The following is a 19,255-nucleotide window of genomic DNA, read 5'->3' as shown; positions in this document are numbered from 1 at the left end:
GATTACTGCAGGGGTGGGAGATGACATGAGTCAATACATTTTTGTGTCGCAGCTTCCTGTTTTTTTATTTCAAACTAGAGTGTTGTTAGCCAGTGCAGAGCTGGCACTGAGCTACCCTTCCCTGCCTGCCCTGTATGCAAAGCTGCTAGATTCTTCAGATGGAGGTGGCTCATTATAGCCAGGGTGTACCAGCAAAGGTGGTACTGGGAGAGAAGAAAGGACAAAGATGCCAAGAAGAGACATGGGTCCGGTTAATGAGGTGTCAGTGCCTAAAACACCTACCTGCTGCCAGTTCTGGCGGCTCCTTGTGAGACTTTCAGTAAAGCCCAGCTGAAAGAATATGCTTGCCAGAAGGAAAATTGAGTCAGGGGTTTTCCAGGGGGCATGGAAATGTTTTACTATGTGTGAGCCCTCTCTCAGATCCTGCACAATCCACAGGGGAAAGATAGATGGAGTGTACCTTTTATGATGGTTACTTTACTCCAAAACTCTTCCTGATTGGAGGTTGGGTTTCTCAGACATGTGATCACTCCAGATCCTGCCCTCCCCACCTCCTACCTTTGCACCTTAGTCAAGTTTCTGAATTTTTTTTGTCGCTCAGTTTCTTTGTGCACAGAAACTGAGAATGAGAGTAGTAAAATGAAATCAGCTGATCACTGCCCATGTTTGGAATGGTGGCTGACACTCAGGGTCTTTCAGCTGTTGTCATTAAATCTCCTCTTCTTCTCTGCCCCTGTGCTGGGCTCATCATCTATGAAACACTGGGCACTTTGGCATCTTCATGCTTCTCCATTCTATTCTTTTGACCTGTAAGTCCTGTCCCTGCTTATTTGCAAGTCATTCTGCAAGTCCCAGCTTAAAGGTTATTTTTTTTTTTCAAATGCCTTAAGAAAATGATGTACCACATTCAAGAAGAACATTATATATATACTTCCATTAAGAAGATACTCATCGCATTGAATTGTACTTTTGACCTTTCTCCAGTATTGGAATTTTAGCTCACTGATGGTAGAAACTTACTTATTTTTCTATCTCTGGCCCTCTTCACTGTGCCATAGCACACACTCACCACATTTCTTTCCTTTGTTTGCATTTAACAAATGAAAAGTACATGTTATATTGGTTGTATATGAATGAAAAAGCAAACAAAATAAATATTACACATCGCTAAAGATTGTGGTTATATTAAGATCATAGTATAGTGGATTTTTTATTTTTCACTTTTTTGGTAATGTTACTTTTTATAATAAAAAATAATTGAACATTTTATAAAATATCTTATGCAAAATCATTAACTTTTTCAAGAATATTCATTTTTAATTTATTTTATCTATTTATGCAGCAAACTTTTGCAGAATGCCTATTATGCTATTCTCTCGGAGGTATTGAAAATGTAAAATAAATAAGTGTATACAATCTCAGAAAATGGCCTGACACACATAGGTGCCAATGAACACTTGTTGAATGACTGAGTGAATGAGGTAATGATGGATGACCACTCTTTCAACATTGAAGTCCAGTGAGGTGAAATGACACATCTGATGTCTGATGAAGGCAGAGTTTGGTGAGATTTCATGTCTCATTCTTTTTTTCACACCATAATGCTGCCTGCTTATTCAAGTACAGTCAAATGGAGACACTATAAATGTTATTTACCATAGCTACGAAACAATGGGAGGGCTTTTGTAGCAGATGGACATCTTTGGTGTGGATATTTTCAACAGGCCTGTGATGGAATTGGAGTCAGTAAAGCTGAGCAGCACAGTGAAAATGAACACATGGCGTCTGACAATGATGCAGCCTTTCCTATGATCCAGCTGTCATATACAAACCATCCTTGCAAAGAAAGGGCATAACTTATCCAAGAGTCCCTGGCAGTTGATAGAGAGTAGAGAGGCATCCTGGACAGCATCTGGGTAGATCCTGGCCTTGGGTTCAGATCTACCTGGGTTCAAATCTTAGATCTGCTACTTACTAATAATTGAAACTTAAGAAGTGTCATTCACCTATAAATGTCTCAAAAGCTTTATTTTGTTTTGTTTTGTCCTGTCCAGCAAATCAGTTGTAACAATTTTAAAGATTCCTCTTAGCTTGAGTTCAGGAGTCTTCTTCTTGGATACAACTCACTTAGCAAGAGTTCATGTATGGACTGGAAGGCCAAGTGTGAGGTTGCAGAGTGGACACACTGGCCTCAATGCAGTTATGTTCTAAAGAAGCAGTTGTCACTGACATGTTTTTTCTCATAGCACCCCTAACCTTTCCATTACAACCTTTCTCATAGTTTTCATGATGATTCTCTCCCACAGCAATGCCATTTCCTTGAAGGTAAGGGTGGTATCTGCTTTGCTCACCTCCTCACAGAGCTCAACATACTGCTTAGCTTAAAATTGATGTTCAATAACTCTCTATTGATTAAAGACTGAGAAGTTTATTGCCGTCTCAAACCCTACAGCCAAGGTTATGTAGAATTTGATAAATAATGAAATTTAGAGCCAGTGGTCAGAGTGGCCTTCCTACCCTCCTGGTGTGCTCATATAAATGTTGCTTATGGCTTGAGAGATATATTGCCTTCATTTGTGATAGAAGATTATAAAACGGCCAAGAATTACTTCCGTTTAATGAAAGTGGATGTGGCAATTACAGAGGGTTCATTATACAGTCAGTTTATGTAGGAAGACAACTCTGAATGCCAAGTGATAGACCCTTTCTCAAAGACGTGGCCTTGATGGTTTGTAAAAAAACAATTACAAATTATATGCACTTACATGCTCCTAATTTAAGATAAAATAAAAATCTAAGATTTATCTCTTTAATTTATTTTAATTAATTGATGACCACATAAGAGCTTTTGTTGCACTAATAAAGAGGTGTGTACTGAATGCTCAGCTCTGGGGAGACTTTCAAGGGTTTCTGTAGAATGGATTTCTAGACCAAAATCTCTGAGTGAAGAGGTATAGCCTTCTTAATTTGGTTACATGCTACTGTAGTTCATTGTACCTAAATATCATTTCTACCAGACTGAAAATTCTTCAAGGGAAACACCTTCTGTCTTCCCAATCTTTTGGAGCCTATCAGAATGCCATATTGGTAGCAGTCAATAAATTAGAAGGCGTGAATGATGATCAAAAAGGCAATGGATTGGTAGGGGGTTGGGGGAATAAACAGACTTTGCCAAAGATCTTGGAGCCCAAGGGCCCTGGAGCCTGGAGCCTATTCAACACATTTCCTTCCACCAACAGTAATGCTGTCTTCATAATCTGAATGGTAAACAAGTCTAAGCGGCAGAGACAGAGTCTGGCCAATGACTGTCTCTGTGTCCTAATGGCTATGGCACCTCTGCCTTTGTCTGCATTACCCTTTGTAGCCAAGTGCCTGCCCTGCTGTGGCATTGGGTTTTTGTTTCAACTTTGCCTTCATCTATCCTAAATGGACTTAGGACACTTGTAAATAAAACAGGCCATGTTAAATGCCAGAAGCTCAACTCCCCTCATTTGTTTGAAGTAGGAATTTAAAGGAAGCCTCACCAAACCACTCAGAGAGACAGGGATTCATTAGGGGGCCAGACAGCTGGAACCAGAGCACAAGTGCCACCACCGCCTCTGTTGGCCTCTCTCATCTCCTGCTGTCCAGTGGCCTCTCATGTGGGGCTTCTTCCATGGAGTAGAAAGGTGGCATTTGGCCTCCTCTGCATCCCAGCTCACAATTCTACCTCCAGGGAAAGACTGAATGTACTGCCTCAGCTCCATTCAAAAACAGTTCTGGGAAAGATTCGGGGTGGCCTTCTTTGATTATATGTGCATCCTCTTCTGCACCCCCATCTCCTTATTTCTCTGCTGGCTTCTTGGACCATCGCTTGAGCCATGGGTGGAGAGATTCTCGAAAGACCATGAGAGGCAGCCCTAACTAGACTACCTGATTGAAATAAGCAGCAGCTTTTCTTGGCTGCAAAAGGGAAGAGAACAGGGCAGAGCTTCCAAGTGTCTACACAGCCTTTCTTTCCCTTATGTAAATAAATTAATTCAATTATTAACATAGCAACATGAATCTGACCTCTTTTAAATTTGGGTGGTGGAAAGAGACTTAGATGCAAATTGTGGTTTTATTCATTCTGTGTGACTTTGGGCAAATAATTTACCTTCTCTGGAAGCGAATATGTTAATTTCCCTTTTCTATAAAACGACAATGGAACTAGCATCTTAATCATTTTATTGCGAATATTGCATTATGCAGCATATTTCAATGCCCAGCTCAGGGTCAGACACAAGACAGACACTCAATAAATGCTGATTTTCCTTTCTCTTTCTTGCGACTCTCCCCTTTCCCTGCACAAACTATCATTTATCTCTTGAATCCACTCTGTGAGGTAGGTAAAGCATGTCACCTTTTAACGGACTAATGACACTCAGAAATAGAAAAGTAAATCATTGATTTATTCTTTCAGTAACTCACATAATCATAAAATATTAACCGAATGCTAGATGTACAAAGAACAATAAGACAGGGTTCTTCAAGGAATTAATAAAGGCAAAATCTGAACTTGAAGAAAATATAGCTGCTCTACCTCCTATTCCCGTGATCTTTCTACCCTAGCACATTCTCTCTTTGATGCTAGGGTTGATAATATACCCATTTTTTCCCCCTCTAGTGGTTTGGCCAAACAATTCAAAGAAGTCAATGAAAGAAGCTTGAAAATTATATACCATGAATACTACATTTTAAAAATGTTATCAGAACTGCCCAAATTGTATCTCATTAATCAGGGTTACTCCAAGTTTTTAATTTAATAAATGACAAAATTATATCATTTAAAGCAATGAGACTTATTAGTGCGTATTAAAAATTACCGTAAGTAAAGTGTCAAAAACCTGAAGTTTGTTACGCATCGTATGGATTAATGTTTATATATCTTAAATTGTAGACAACATAGTCTAATTTCACATTTATTCTCACAAAAGGAACATCTTTAGCTCAAAGCTGGGTAGAGTCTATTCATTTCCTTAGAGTACATAAGAAGACTTTTATGCCTCTAGTTCCTGAGGAAGACGTGAACTCCCTCTCTTTTCACATCTGTTTCTTTCCCATAAATAATCTGCCCTGTTCCCAGACCCAATGTTATCAGGTTACCAGCTGTGGCACTTTGCAATAATTCATACTGCTAAAGTGTTTCTGGAGATAGTGGGTTTGCATGTTGATGAAGATTCCTGAAGGACAGGGGAGCACCCACTTGATTGACAATGGTTCGTTTTCCAGTTGTGAGGGACTGAGAGTATCTAGCATGTGTTCCATCCAGGGATGTGGATTGGAGGATGCCACACCAGGAGCTGGAGACAGGAGCACCTGGGAGAGGGATGACACGAATGTATTTTTGAGACCCTATTATATGTCAGTCATCGGAGAGTCTCATTTACTCCCCACTATGGCCTTGTGAGTAGGTAAAAGAGTTATCATTGTTTCTTTAACCAATAATAAAATACAAATTTTTGAAAAGTTGCAAAGGTTAACACAGGTAATGTTTCATGACAAAGCTGGGAACATCGATTTAAAAACAAGCAAGTATCTGGAATCCACAGGAGACTACTCATAAGTCCCATTGCTATTTTCTCTTTACCTCTGAGGAGAGGGTTATGGCTTGGTTGGAGATGGCAGCTCTTGTCTCCAGGCTTCTCTTACAGCAGTATGTTGCAGAATCTCTCCTGTTCCAGGATCGCGGTTGTGTTCCCTGAGGCTTTTATTTTTATCTCATCCAATGGAAATACATCGAATTTTTAGCTTCTTCGTAAAATACTGGAATGGAGAGAATACAGAGGGCCTGGATACCGCTGTTCTCATCCAAGCTCCAGCTCTGAAACTCCAGTATAAATGGAGAAAAGTACTATTGTCTCTTCAAGCACTGTCATGCTTTTATTCTATCTTCTCAAGCATTTTTAAAGCAAGAACGATGATGTATAGGTTTGGCTGAGATCAGTTTAATGACACATGCAATGCTTACCACATCAGGTATTTGGTGCAAGCCTCTTTTTGTGACTGTCATATAGCTAGGCAAATAAAATATATTCAGAAAATAATTGCTGATTTAGTTTCCATTAAACAAATGCACTAAGTCCTATCAGACCTTGTGCTGGGCTTTCTACAGGTATTCCCTTTATGCTGCAAATGACATTATCATTCCTTTTGCACCAAATTGGCTCAGAGTGTTAAGATGTCTTAGTTAAGCCAATACATTGAATAGGCAGCAGAGTTCGGATTCAAATTCCAAACTGTTTCTCAAGCATCTCTTCACTTCCCCACACATTTTGTCACTTATACATATCTTGTGACTCACACAGGATCTAATTTTCTAAAACTATTTTTTTCTTACTCTTCCTTTATTGTATATTATACTTTACAGATTTTAACACCAGTCTTTGATCATAGATGGACTTCACGGAATGCATAAACCTTAATACATTATGTTCAAAATTTGGTTGTGGGTACGTTTTTCTGGTGAGTAAAAGGTCTGCACTTTTTGTCATCTTATTAAAATGGGTCTGTGATCCTGGTTAATCAACACTGCTGACACTTCTCCATTCCAAGGAAGGGAATTAGAGTTATTGATAAATAGATAGGATGCATTCAGCCGAGTTACTCAGAGTGGTTGTCCTTAAGAACAGATTCTGATTCTCCTGTCCTTTCAGAACTTTCAATGGCTCCTAAGCACCCTGGTTACACAAAATAATGCATCTTCAATAGGTGATTAGAATACTTATTTTCTCCTGCAGTAATTGTACACATGCACTTTCATCATGGGCCCATCAAAACAAAGAGGACGTGAGAATAAGTAGTGGGAACTCAAGAGGCGAGAGACAAACCCTCTTCCCTTTGCTCGGGCCACGGCTTCTGCCTTTCTGAAGGTTTGTAAGGCATGAATTTCTGCCTGCAGAGCACGCTTTCACCATCAAAGAGAAAGTTCTCACTTTCTCTTTGGACCGTAGGACCACAGAAGATGACAGGATACTGAGGTAAACAGCTAATCCCTAAATATGCTCACTTTCAATGACTCCTGGGGAAATGAGTTTACTTCTTAAATCCACAATACATGGTTTTATTCTCACAGCATCAGTCACACAAGATTAGGTTATAGAGATCCCAATACATTAATAATATTTTAAGTAATGCTTTTCAGATGCAAAATGTTTTTGACAAGCTCTGTTTTTAAAAATATTCTTAATTTTTTAGATTCTTCATGGGGAAAAATCTCTGTATGTTGTTGATATTATTGAAACCCTTTACCTGCAAACTCATTCATGATGTTTTACAATAATTCATTCAATGTTTATTGGATTCTACACGTGGTACTTTTTATGTCCGAACTCTCTTGCCCTAAGGAGGCTGGTTGTGACTCTAGACATAGATATGAGTAAAATACAAATGCTGGGATAAGAGCAAGGGCTAATCAGCATCAGAGGGGGTCAGGCCTCATGACATATATTCAAAATGCAAATCAGGATTCCTCAGATTGTCTTAGAATGTTTCTCCACGTGGAGAAATGATGCAGCTATAAAATGGTCATGGTGATTTTGATTCATAATAAATGAGAAATCAAATTTACAACCAGATCATTTTCTTTCTTCCACTTGACCAGCTAGTTTTCTTTAAATATTATAGGCCTCATTTTGGGAAAAGGAAGAAATCCAACCTACAGAGCAGAACATGTGAGTTGTTTTACACATAAATTCTACTTATTTTAGTCTGATAAATCCATCCAATAAGTGAGAAATCCCAAGAAACACCACCTGGATACTCTAGCCCTATCCTCTGCATTCGCCCAGGCTCTCCCTACACTGTAAGCTCCATCAGAGCCGGGATCATAGTAGGTGTTTAGTTAATTTTGTGCCCTGCGTGACAGTGGAAACCTCTCCTTCCTCTTCCACACTTGATCTCTATTCTCCTTTCCATTCTACTGACTGCACAGCTTTAGCTTTCATTTCCGGATCTTCCTTTATCCTGAAACTTTAGGCAAACTCCCCACTTGTCTGCAGTAAACCAAACATGACTCACCCAGGCTCAGATTCCCTTGCTCACTCCCAGTTCTAATGCTTCAGACCTACTACTTAGATAATCATGTGATCTCTGCTTATTTAGGCTTCTCATCCATCAGATGGATTACTCTGAATATCTGGTAAATAATATGTAAATATTTCACTCGATTGATATGTGTTAAGTGCATAGCAGTCCCAATCTGAGCTAGATGGAAAAAAAATAAAGGAATTAATAAGACAAAAGTCACCCAACCCCAAAGAACCCTGAGTCTGGTTGACCATCATCATTATGGTGAAATGAAATGATGTCATAATGAGTCCATGTTTCCAAAAGGCCCTGAACCCTGACTTCTTTGTATGCACAGTACTTCACAGTACTTCTGCTGGTTCGGTTTCGATAGAGTGAATCCTAACCAAGTTCCAAGAAATAGCAAGGCTGGTTGCCATAAACAACCTCATGTGTAAAACAAGAAATAGATATTCCCTGATGTTTTTCAAATGTTGAGGTGACAAATGAACACAACAGTTATGATTGTGGGGGGTCGATTCTGAGAAAGGAAGGACTGAAAGGAAGAGGAAAATCAAAACACCTTTTTCTCAAGTTAGAATAGACTGTGAAGCAGTTTGCGGCTAGAAAAGAAGAGCACTATGGACATAAGGGTCATTCCTTCCTCAAATCTTCATGGTGCAATCACAGATATCAGGGATTGGGCTTTTCCCAAATCCCTCTAATCAAAACTTTGCAATTGCCACCAGTTTGACTGTCCCCTCCACCCGTGCATGTGTTTACCTGCTTACTTCCTGGCCACAATTTCTAGTTTTGCAATAATCATTTAATATAAGGAAACTGAAGCTAAAAATGGAGAGCAACTGTCTTTACTTCACTCAATGTACTTTATAATTTCTAAGCTGATTACAAGTATACAGTAAAAGAGATGCCTAATAGCTAACTGTGTATAACAAAAGTGTGATCAGAGAGAAAATAGGGACTGTGTTACAGATGTTAATTTTTTCATTCTAAGGGTGTAGACTTAGTGGGGGTGGTCAGAAACGTGTATAACAAAGCTAGGCTGAAATTATTGTCTCTAATAATTTTAAGTTCTCTGTTTTCGTATGTGCACCAGGCAGTTAAATACCTATAGTAGATTGGAAGGAGCATCTTATGTCCTTTCTCCTTGCCCTCCTCATTTCTCCAGTAAGAATGCACATTTTTGAGAGCAAAGGATATCAGCATTCAAGGGAAACTCCAAACAAAAATCTGAAATGTAATGTAATGCAGCATTCAAGATTTCTGCCTATGTCCTCGACCTTCTTGCTTGACTTCTTCTGCCATGTCCTGTGCTTTCCAACATCTGGAGTCTGCTGTGATTCTCCTGTGCGTTGGCTGTTTCTCACCACCATGGCTTAACTCATGCTGTGCCCTCCTTCTGGAATGTCTTTGGGTCATGTGCAACTGATCAAATCTTAATCATCCTTTTAGACTCGGACAGGGTCAACTCACGGTCTTCACTACTGTTGGAATGCCCTTTCAGACCTGAGCCATCCCATTTTCTACATTGCCTGATTATTATCTAATGCCTCTGTCTCCTCCAGAAGAATAGTACTCCACAAAGGCAGGCAGTTTTATCTTACTCATGTCTTTATTCCAGTGTCTGGCATATAGAATACATTCAACAAAGATGTCCTGAATGAATGAATGTAGAATTCTTTCCTTCAGAGCCTGATGCTGAGATTCCTTTAACAACACGCCTGTCGATCACTCTCCAGCCTCTCCTAGACACCTCATTCTAATGGATGAACTGCGGTCAGCCAGGGAATCCCTCTCCCATTTCTGCTTTGGATTTACTGTGTCTTCTTGTTGCTGGCATACCTAGGGAGGTAGGATGATGTGTTCATAAAGGGTATATATGACTTCAAGTCAGAAAATCCAAGGTCTGCTTCTATGAACTTTAAGCGTAATTCTCTGGACTTGGATATGAATGATCTTTAGTTCTGTGATGAGAGACATTATCACATTCTTCATTTTACAGTGTTCTCATGAGGATCAAGCAAGAAAATAGATTTGAAAGAGCCACCTAAGCTACAGAACTATTTTTTAGTTATTAATTGTAATTTGTATGACATAACTGTGTTCTCTGGAGTCAAGCAGGATAAGGAAGTGCCATTCTAGGTTGACCCAATGTCTTTTCCTTTAATTACCTTACATATTCCATCAGAAAAGATGAGTTTCCTTCACATTTGCTTCATGGATGTTGTTATCTTGTTGTTTGTTTGCTTTTGTGTTTGAGAGACCTTTGAGTGCCTCGAATTTAGTTTATGTATTTTTTGAAAATTATTTATATCTAGCCAAGCTGGCTGAAGGGAAAAAGCCATCAATGAGTACACATAAGAGAAAATTCACACCTTTGAGTAGTGTTTTACCACATTCCTGATCCAGCTTCATCCTCCTGGCTCTGAGTCAGCCCCTGTGCGCAGCATGGCCGCTCCCACCTCCACACTGTGGCCCACATGTGGATTCTCCTAGAAGACCGGATGTGTCAGATGAAGGGAAGAAAAGCATCCGGGTTGACATTCAGGTTTGTGACAACTCAGGAAGCTAGGTGAATGGTGATGTAATTCTCTGAGCTGGGAACACAAAAGAAGAATGTATTTAGGGACAAGGTTGGGGTCCCCATGTCATGTCTGCTCTTAATAAACGGCACTGGCTCTTCTAGATTCAACCTTCCAGAAAGGCTTCTCTGATACCCCACGTTCCCTGTAGCCCCCAGGCTAAATCATGTCGCTTCCATTCTACTCCACTCCCTCTGACCCACCTGAACTGTCATACCTCATGTGATGTATTTCAGTAGTCTGTTTTAGAATTTCTTTCTAAGAGATTTTTTTTCACATCATGGACCTAATCATGCCAATTTTTTACATTCCCAGCACTGTCACATGCCTGACACATTGTAAACACTCAATAAAAGTTTTCTGAATGCATAACATAGATAGCACACCCAGGGCCCCTGTCTTCAAGGCCATCATGCTTTTCACTGTACCATCCCTCTAAATATGTTCTTATTTTTCTACCAGGCTCCTCCTATCCTGATTAATCTCATGGTCAAAACCATTGATTAATCTCACGGTCAAAAATCCTATGCTCATTTATAGGGATGTGGCTATGGCAACACAGCTTTAGTGAGGCAGAGTGGGGGGCCCTGGCCCAGCTGTGGCTTTCCTTCCCACCCACTCAGGCAATGGCCATACATTCACTTCCTCATCTTCTCTGGCCAGGCCAGACACTCAGCATCCTTCCCATGTTTCATTTCTCCAGCCAAATTGGCAGCCGGAGAATCCTTGAGCTCTTGGCTGTGTTTTTCTGGTTGTGTTATTCTGTCTCTATCTTCATTTTATGATTTCTCAGCTTGAGGGAAAAACAGAAAGAGCTATTTTTTTTAACTTTGCCCTGCAGGGGGTAGAGTGGATTCTGAACAATATGAAATGATCTTGCCAGGGGCTGAGTCATTCTCAGGTTCTAACCATCTATCTGTATATTCAGAGAAATGAAGGGGTTTAGTATTTTTTTTTCTTGTCAGCAGAACACAGTGTCTCATTTAAGTTCAGAAAAAGAAAATAGAAAATGTCAGAAATGGGGAAAGTTCTCATGTCCACGGATCACTTTTGCATCATTGAAAAACCCTGACACATACTTTTTTGACCAGAGACAAGCCTAGTGGAGGAAAAATTCCCTTGACCTTACTCCAATTTTCCTCTCATAATGACTCCTCAAATTTGCATAATCTTTTTATTTTGCACAGTGGAGCTGCATCCATTAACTCATCTCATTCTTTGAAGAACCCGGTGGAATTTGCAGTACGAAAATTATTTCCAAAGTTAACGCATGAAGAAAGGTGGGCTCAGAGACTATGCATTCAGGGGCTGGCCATGAGCTCATTGCCAATGAACTGTGGTCTATGTAGCGACCTCATATTATCCAAGCCCTCTTCTGTGCCCTGTCTCCCGAAAGCATGTGACCTTTTGAAATGAACAGCAACATAAACTTCATACATTTGAATCCTTCATTTGATTGTAATCAAGAGAAAAAAGTACAATTAAACAAGTCATATTTTTGTTTCCTGATTTTAAAGTTTATTATTTTTAAATACTTAAGTTCTCTTTCCCAAAAGGTCAAAAAGTGGAACGTTTAATGATTTATAGGAGTTAAGAGGATGAATCTTCAAGATTAAACACTAAATTTTTCCTCATTGTTTCCAATGCGCCATGCATACTATTGTCTGTGCATTTTGTGTTTTGCTGTGTACCTTCTCACTATTGAAGTCCAGACAGACCTTCAAAATATATTATGGCACACCTACCATATGTTAGGTGCAAATCCACAAGAATAAGATAGTTGATATGCTGGAGATAACAATGGTGGTAACCCTTACATAGCACTTCCTGTATGTACTGCACACATATTAACTAATAGTCTTACAATGACCCTATGCAGTGGGCACTATTATTACCCCCGTTTTACAGATGGGAAATCTGAGGCATAGAGAGGTTAAATACCTTGTCTGTGTGGTCTGTGGAGTGGAGAGTGTGCAGTTGTTGGATGAAGAGGTCACTAGTGTTTAAATGTCCTGAGATGGGGCTGGCACCACTCTGTCTCATTCCTACCTTCCTCATGAAGCCTCCTGTGATGTTCCCCAAAGCACATTCCTCTTACCTCTCTGTTCTCCAAATTTCAAAAGCAGTTATCTTCTGGCTTACTCATCTTCACGTATCCATTAGCTTATTCCCTCATTTGTTCTACTCTACTTATTAAACTTCATTTGTACGCTAGGCATTGTTCTAGGTGCTAGGATGAAGCCATGAACAACACAGAAACTATTTGTCTTCTTGGACCTTAGAGAAAATACTTGATATTACAAAAGGGGAAGGTTATCAGATAAATAAGCACAAAATACAGTATGTGGTGTTCATAGTTGCTAAGAAGAAAAATAAAGCAAGAAAATAAGGTGAGGGGGAATGGTCTGGTCAGGGTGATCCTGTCTCACTGCCCAAGAAGCCACATGGAGATTAGAATTCAGGAGATAAAGGATGATCCGAGAGTCCCAGGACTCTTGGAGGGACCAAAGTAAGTACGGTAAACGGCACTTGAAATTAACCTTGATAACCTCAGGGCAGACAGTGGTGGTGAACTCGGGGGTTTTGGTGGAGGAGAGAGAGAGTGGGAGCTTTACTAAGTGCAAGGGGCTCCTGCAATCCCACTTGATCCCCGTTCGTGCACGTGTGAGAGGCTTTGTTAACTGGAGCACAACAAACTGATGCTTTCTGTGAACTCATTGCAAACAATGGTGGTGTGTTTCTTATTTATCATCATCACAATTTGCATGACCATCAGCATTCTTATTGTTATTGGCACCTGTAATTAAAAACACACACTTCCCTTGATCCAGCCGCTCCCTTTTCAGAATCTTCAGAAATAAAAACACAAATACATCAGGATAGGTAAACAAAGCTGCTCATTGTTCAGCTTTTGCATAGCAAAAATTCTCACAACACAGAAAAAATGTTTTTCACAGTTTAAATAAATAAACTGTAGAAAACCCACATTATGGGCTGGACGTGGTAGCTCACACCTGTAATCTCAGCACTTTGGGAGGCCGAGGCAGGCGGATCATGAGGTCCAGAGATCGAGACCATCCTGGCCAACACAGTGAAACCCCGTCTCTACTAAAAATACAAAAAATCAGCCGGGTGTGGTGGCAAGCACCTGTAGTCCCAGCTACTCGAGAGGCTGAGGCAGGAGAATGGCGTGAACCTGGGAGGAGGAGCTTGCAGTAAGCCGAGATCGCACCACTGCACTCCAGCCTGGACGACAGAGCGAGACTCCATCTCAAAAAAAAAAAAAAAAAAAAAAAAAGAAAAGAAAAAGAGAAAAAGAAAACCCACATTATGAATATAATTGTAATCAAATCAAGAAAGCTGCTTCTTCATCAATGAGGTTTTACCCAACCCCCGGCCTTCCCCACATAAACACATGTGCAAGGGAAGGGAAGCAGGGAGCTCACAGACTCAAAAATTACAAAACACCAAAGAAAAATAATGTGTCATTGTGGCTCCAGCACCTTACAGGGGCTTGTTACTCTAACCAGGTAACCTATGCAGTCTCCAGAGGAAAAGTGAGTATCATGGCATCTCTTCCATGGTTGAGGCATCTGAGAAATGGCCCAGTCTCCCCTGGATCCATGGAGAAAACTCCTGGAATCAAGCAACTCACTCCCTTTGCTCTGAACCCAGGCTTCTTACCAAGAAATCTTATGTTAAGAACCTGGTTTCTTGTGTACATCACTGGACAGAAGAGGATGCACTGATCAGCCTGCCAGGACACTCCAGTGGAGGCAGCTACCATTTTTTATTTTTTAGTTGAAACTATTGTATTGGCATTGGATTTATTAATCTGCCCCATATAAGCTCAGTCACTGTGAATCAGTCCCCTTTGAGAATGATCACCTGTGCATGTTTCTCAAATTTGAGATTCAATAGCCAAAGAGCCAGGGGTGAAACACGGAATCAGTGGGATCTAGCAGCAGTCGTCTTGAAAGAGAGGTCTCCCAGCAACATTTGGCAATGCCTGAATTGGGGAGGTTGTTACCAGTATCTAGGGAGTTGAGCCCAGGGAGGATGCTAAATACCCCACAATGCACAGGGCAGTCTCTCACCCCCACACTCAACAAAGAATCTTCTGGTCTAAAATGTCAACAGTACCAAAGTTGAGACATTCTGAGGTAGAGCAGTATGCTACCCTTGGGTTTTTTTATGAGCTGCACTGGGCCATTTTCTCTGAATTCACTTTGAAACTTTACGGAAAACAAGAATTCTTGCATATTCCCATTAATCAATTCATTTTATCCTCCCTGGCACCCTTGTGTGTAGGAAAGGCTTGCTAGCTCCGTTTCTCAGATGCATCAACCATTGAAGTGATGCCATGGTACTTGTTAAAACTTCTTGTATGAATTAATAATTGCATTACATACTAAAACCCAATTTCTAGTTCTAGCTCTCCTAGTCAGGTATTTTTCCTCTTCTCTAGCAACTCAGACAACAGCCCTTGACTTTTTACCTGAAAGTTATGTTTGAATGAGCTATCTGGATTTTGGTGCTTGCACTGATTAAACAGATTATTATTTGTAAAGTGTGTCAAATGTTTACTGGCAACTCCATACATCAGAAAAAAGAAAAACAATTCACTTGATGTCTTAGAACCTACTGTGGTTTATGTGCTCTGAAGTCCCATTTGCATATAATTTGATACTTATCTTGTGGTGCAAAAATGTTCATCTCCTAGATCAGCAATGATACAGATGAAGAATCTGAGCCATCTGCCGAACAATTCCCTTGTTTTCTTCTTTTACCTCTGATTTATTTAATGTGAATGAGGCAATGCTGCTGTTTGGATGGAGGGTGAGTGAACACCACCGGAAATGTCACAAGTGCAAATCACAGGCAAATTGCAGAATGTTTTCCTCTAATGTGAATTGCAGATAGCTTGTCAACCTGTGGATCTGATGTATGGAAGTGGGACTCTTAGCCTTGGCAGCAATGCTTCATGAATGCAGTCAATTCACAGAGTTGAACTTTCATTATGGAAGAGCCAATGTTATGTGTATAAAGGCTGAGACCTACAGAGGAGCAATGCATTGCTCAGTCCTACAACTAGTAATTGTCAGAGTGAGAAATAGAACAGAAGTTCTGTCTACCAGGTCCATATAACTATAGAGTGTTAGAGATGGAATGGTCTTTGAGGATTATCTGAAATGTGGAAGCATCTGTAAGTTGTGATCCTAATTATTTGTTGAATGAAATAATGAATGGGCACAGGGTAAAGTGTTTGTAAAACCAATGCCTGAATGCAGGAAGGAATTATAATTGAGAACAAATGCTCAGAGCAGAAAACAGAATGAAAGGTTGTATTAGGGACATGATCTCAGAGCTGATTTTGGGGAGTACTGGGGTTTGGTGAGGCAGGAGGAGTGATACCCAGGATTCACAGTTTAGTTAGGAAAAGAGTTATGTACAATACATATAAAGGATGGAGAAAGGGTATAAATAGGCAAGTATGTTAGAATATTGGAAACCAGTGGAACTAGGGATAGGCCAAAGCCTTAAATGGTGCATTTGTGCCACTGTGACTGCTTTCTATGGCGCCCAGGATAAGTATTAGCTCTGAAGACAGGGAGGGGATTTCTGAAGAGCAGTTTCAAAGAGCTGCAATGAGCCAAACAGGTAGGACAATTTGTCATTTATTTATTATGAGCATGGCTCAGTTTCTTAGCAGAGGCAACAAGAGCACACATCACTGAGAATTTCTAAAATCATTTTTGTCTTTGGGGTAATAAAAATCGCCACTTGGATGTTAAAGAGATTTTGTAATTCTATGTGATTTTAGTAATGACAGGTAAATACTTGCATTACCGTGAAGGAAGAATTTGATTTTTAAGGGAACTATTGGGCATTTTAGAATAATTGCCGTTAGATTTTTCTGGTTGATATGTGCAAATTAAACTGAAAATATTTTGATATCTCAATTTGGCATATAATGCTGTTAGATCCTTCAAAAGCCCACCAAGTTCTCTGTGTGACACAGAGGCCCTGTTTATGTCTGAACCCATGGCAAGGCTCTGCCCACATGCACTGTGCCCTGGCCACCATCCCCAGACTCCCTAGTCTTACACACCTCGGATTTGCCCAGTCTATCTGCATGGGCCTTCTCACTCTTTGACTCATTGAATCTCTTCTACCTTATTTTGAGAACCAAACTTAAATAGTGTCTTCCCTGATAAATGGTCAGGTGTCTGTGAAGGTCACACTATGTTTGACAAAACCTCAATGTCTTATGCCTTTGAAATAGAACATTTCTACTGATTTGTTTTATTTTTGTGGTTGTGCTTCTAGAGGGGCCTACATTCTGCATCTCCCTTGACACTCAATTTGAGTTCAGTGGGACAGTTTATTAAATTCATTTCCCAAACAAGCAAGTGAGATCACAGCATAACTCAGTGGCATGTGCAATACTTAAACACAGGCTTTTGAGTGTTCTTGTTATTTGGGAAGGTAACACAGTATAGATCAATGATCCTCAAGCTCAAGCCTGCATAAACTCATCCGAAAAGCTTGTTATCACTCAGGTATCTGATCCCATCATAACCCCACCTTGAGCTTCCAATGAGTAGGTCTGAAGTTGGCTCGGAAGCTTGTCTTTGTAATAAGTTCCAGGTGACACCGATGCTGCTGGTCTGGGAACCGTACTTTGAAAACCGCTGGTCTAGGGCTTAAACTTCTGGACTCTAGAAGTTGACTTTCCAAGTTTGAAGTACGACTTTACCAGTTATAGCTGTGTGACTCTGGAAATTTTCTTAACAAATCAGTGCTTCTAACATTTTATCTGTAAAATTGAGAGCATAATAATATTTATTTTATAGAAAAATGAAGGTAAATGAGGTAATCTTTATATCATCCTTCAAATGGTGAACAGCCCATAGGAAGCATTATCTGCTTTTGTTTTTTGTTTTTTTGTTGTTTTTTTTTTTTGAGACGGAGTCTCGCTCTTTCACCCAGGCCAGACTGCAGTGGCACTATCTCGGCTCACTGCAAGCTCTGCCTCCTGAGTTCACGCCATTCTCCTGCCTCAGCCTCCTGAGTAGCTGGGACCACAGGCACCCGCCACCGTGCCTGGCTAATTTTTTGTATTTTTAGTAGAGACGGGGTTTCACCATGTTAGCCAGGATGGTCTCGATCTCCTGACCTCGTGATCCACCCACCTCGGCCTCCCAAAGTGCTGGGATTACAGGCGTGAGCCACCGCGCCCGGCCTATCTGCTTTTGTTAAACACATAACTACTAAGCTTTTCTAACAAATATAAAGCACGTATTATTCTTACCCCTAAGCATATTGTGATCATGGATCCCAGAAATCTCAAGAATTGACTTCACAAGCACAGTTCTTATTTTTATAACAACTAAATTGCTATCTACTAATAATAAATTTGGAAATTATAGAAAAAAAGTAACAAATGTTACCTCAAATCTCACCAAATAGATGTAAGAATCTATAATTCTATTTATGTCTACATCCATATCTATATCTAAATATATGTTTTAGATTGTATTGCACTATACATATAATTTTGCGTTCTATTTTCTGATCTTTTAGTGATCACATTTTTTATATTGAATATTCTTTACATTATTATTTTTAAATTCTTAAAACATGATTTATAGAAAACTCATTATGAGACATAAATGGTTTCATTACATCCACACAATAAGCTTATATTTTAGGCAATGTTTTTATTCAATAAAAATATTTTCAAATGCCTTAAGAATTTTTAAGGTCCTTTGCTAGATCTGGGGATACAAAATTGACTAACACTTGGCATGTTAGAACTTAAAGAATGGGGAAGTTAGTTGTCCAGTGGAGTCAGAAAGTTTTTTTTTTTTTGCAGAGATCAATGTTGAGGATAAATCAGTAAAAAGGGTAGAGTGAAACCTATTGGCAAAATACAATTATCATGCAAATTCTCAGTCCTGAAATTGCCTAACATATTGTAGAAATGTTGAAATAGTCAGTAAGACTAATTATCTGAGAAAATTACACATGATCATGTTGTTGTTTGTTGTGGTGGCTTATTTCTTTGTTGTCTTTCTTCTCCTTGTGTAATGTGAGGTCCAAAGAATCAAGCAATATGTCTGTCGTATTCCTTACTGTATCATCAGTGCCCAATAAATATGACATTTTTTTTTTATTATACTTTAGGTTTTAGGGTACATGTGCACAATGTGCAGGTTTGTTACATATGTATCCATGTGCCATGTTGATTTCCTGCACCCGTTAACTCGTCATTTAGCATTAGGTATATCTCCTAATGCTGTCCCTACCCCCTCCCCCAACCCCACAACAGTCCCCGGAGCGTGATGTTCCCCTTCCTGTGTCCATGAGTTCTCATTGTTCAATTCCCACCTATGAGTGAGAACATGCGGTGTTTGGTTTTTTGTCCTTGGGATAGTTTACTGAGAATGATGTTTTCCAGTTTCATCCATGTCCCTACAAAGGACATGAACTCATCATTTTTTATGGCTGCATAGTATTCCATGGTGTATATGTGCCACATTTTCTTAATCCAGTCTATCATTGTTGGACATTTGGGTTGGTTCCAACTCTTTGCTATTGTGAATAGTGCCGCAATAAACATA

This window comes from Symphalangus syndactylus, chromosome 7 (genome assembly GCF_028878055.3).
Source record: "Symphalangus syndactylus isolate Jambi chromosome 7, NHGRI_mSymSyn1-v2.1_pri, whole genome shotgun sequence".
Taxonomy (NCBI): domain Eukaryota; kingdom Metazoa; phylum Chordata; class Mammalia; order Primates; family Hylobatidae; genus Symphalangus; species Symphalangus syndactylus.
The sequence above is the reverse complement of the archived record's forward strand: the minus strand, read 5'-3'. Positions refer to the sequence as shown.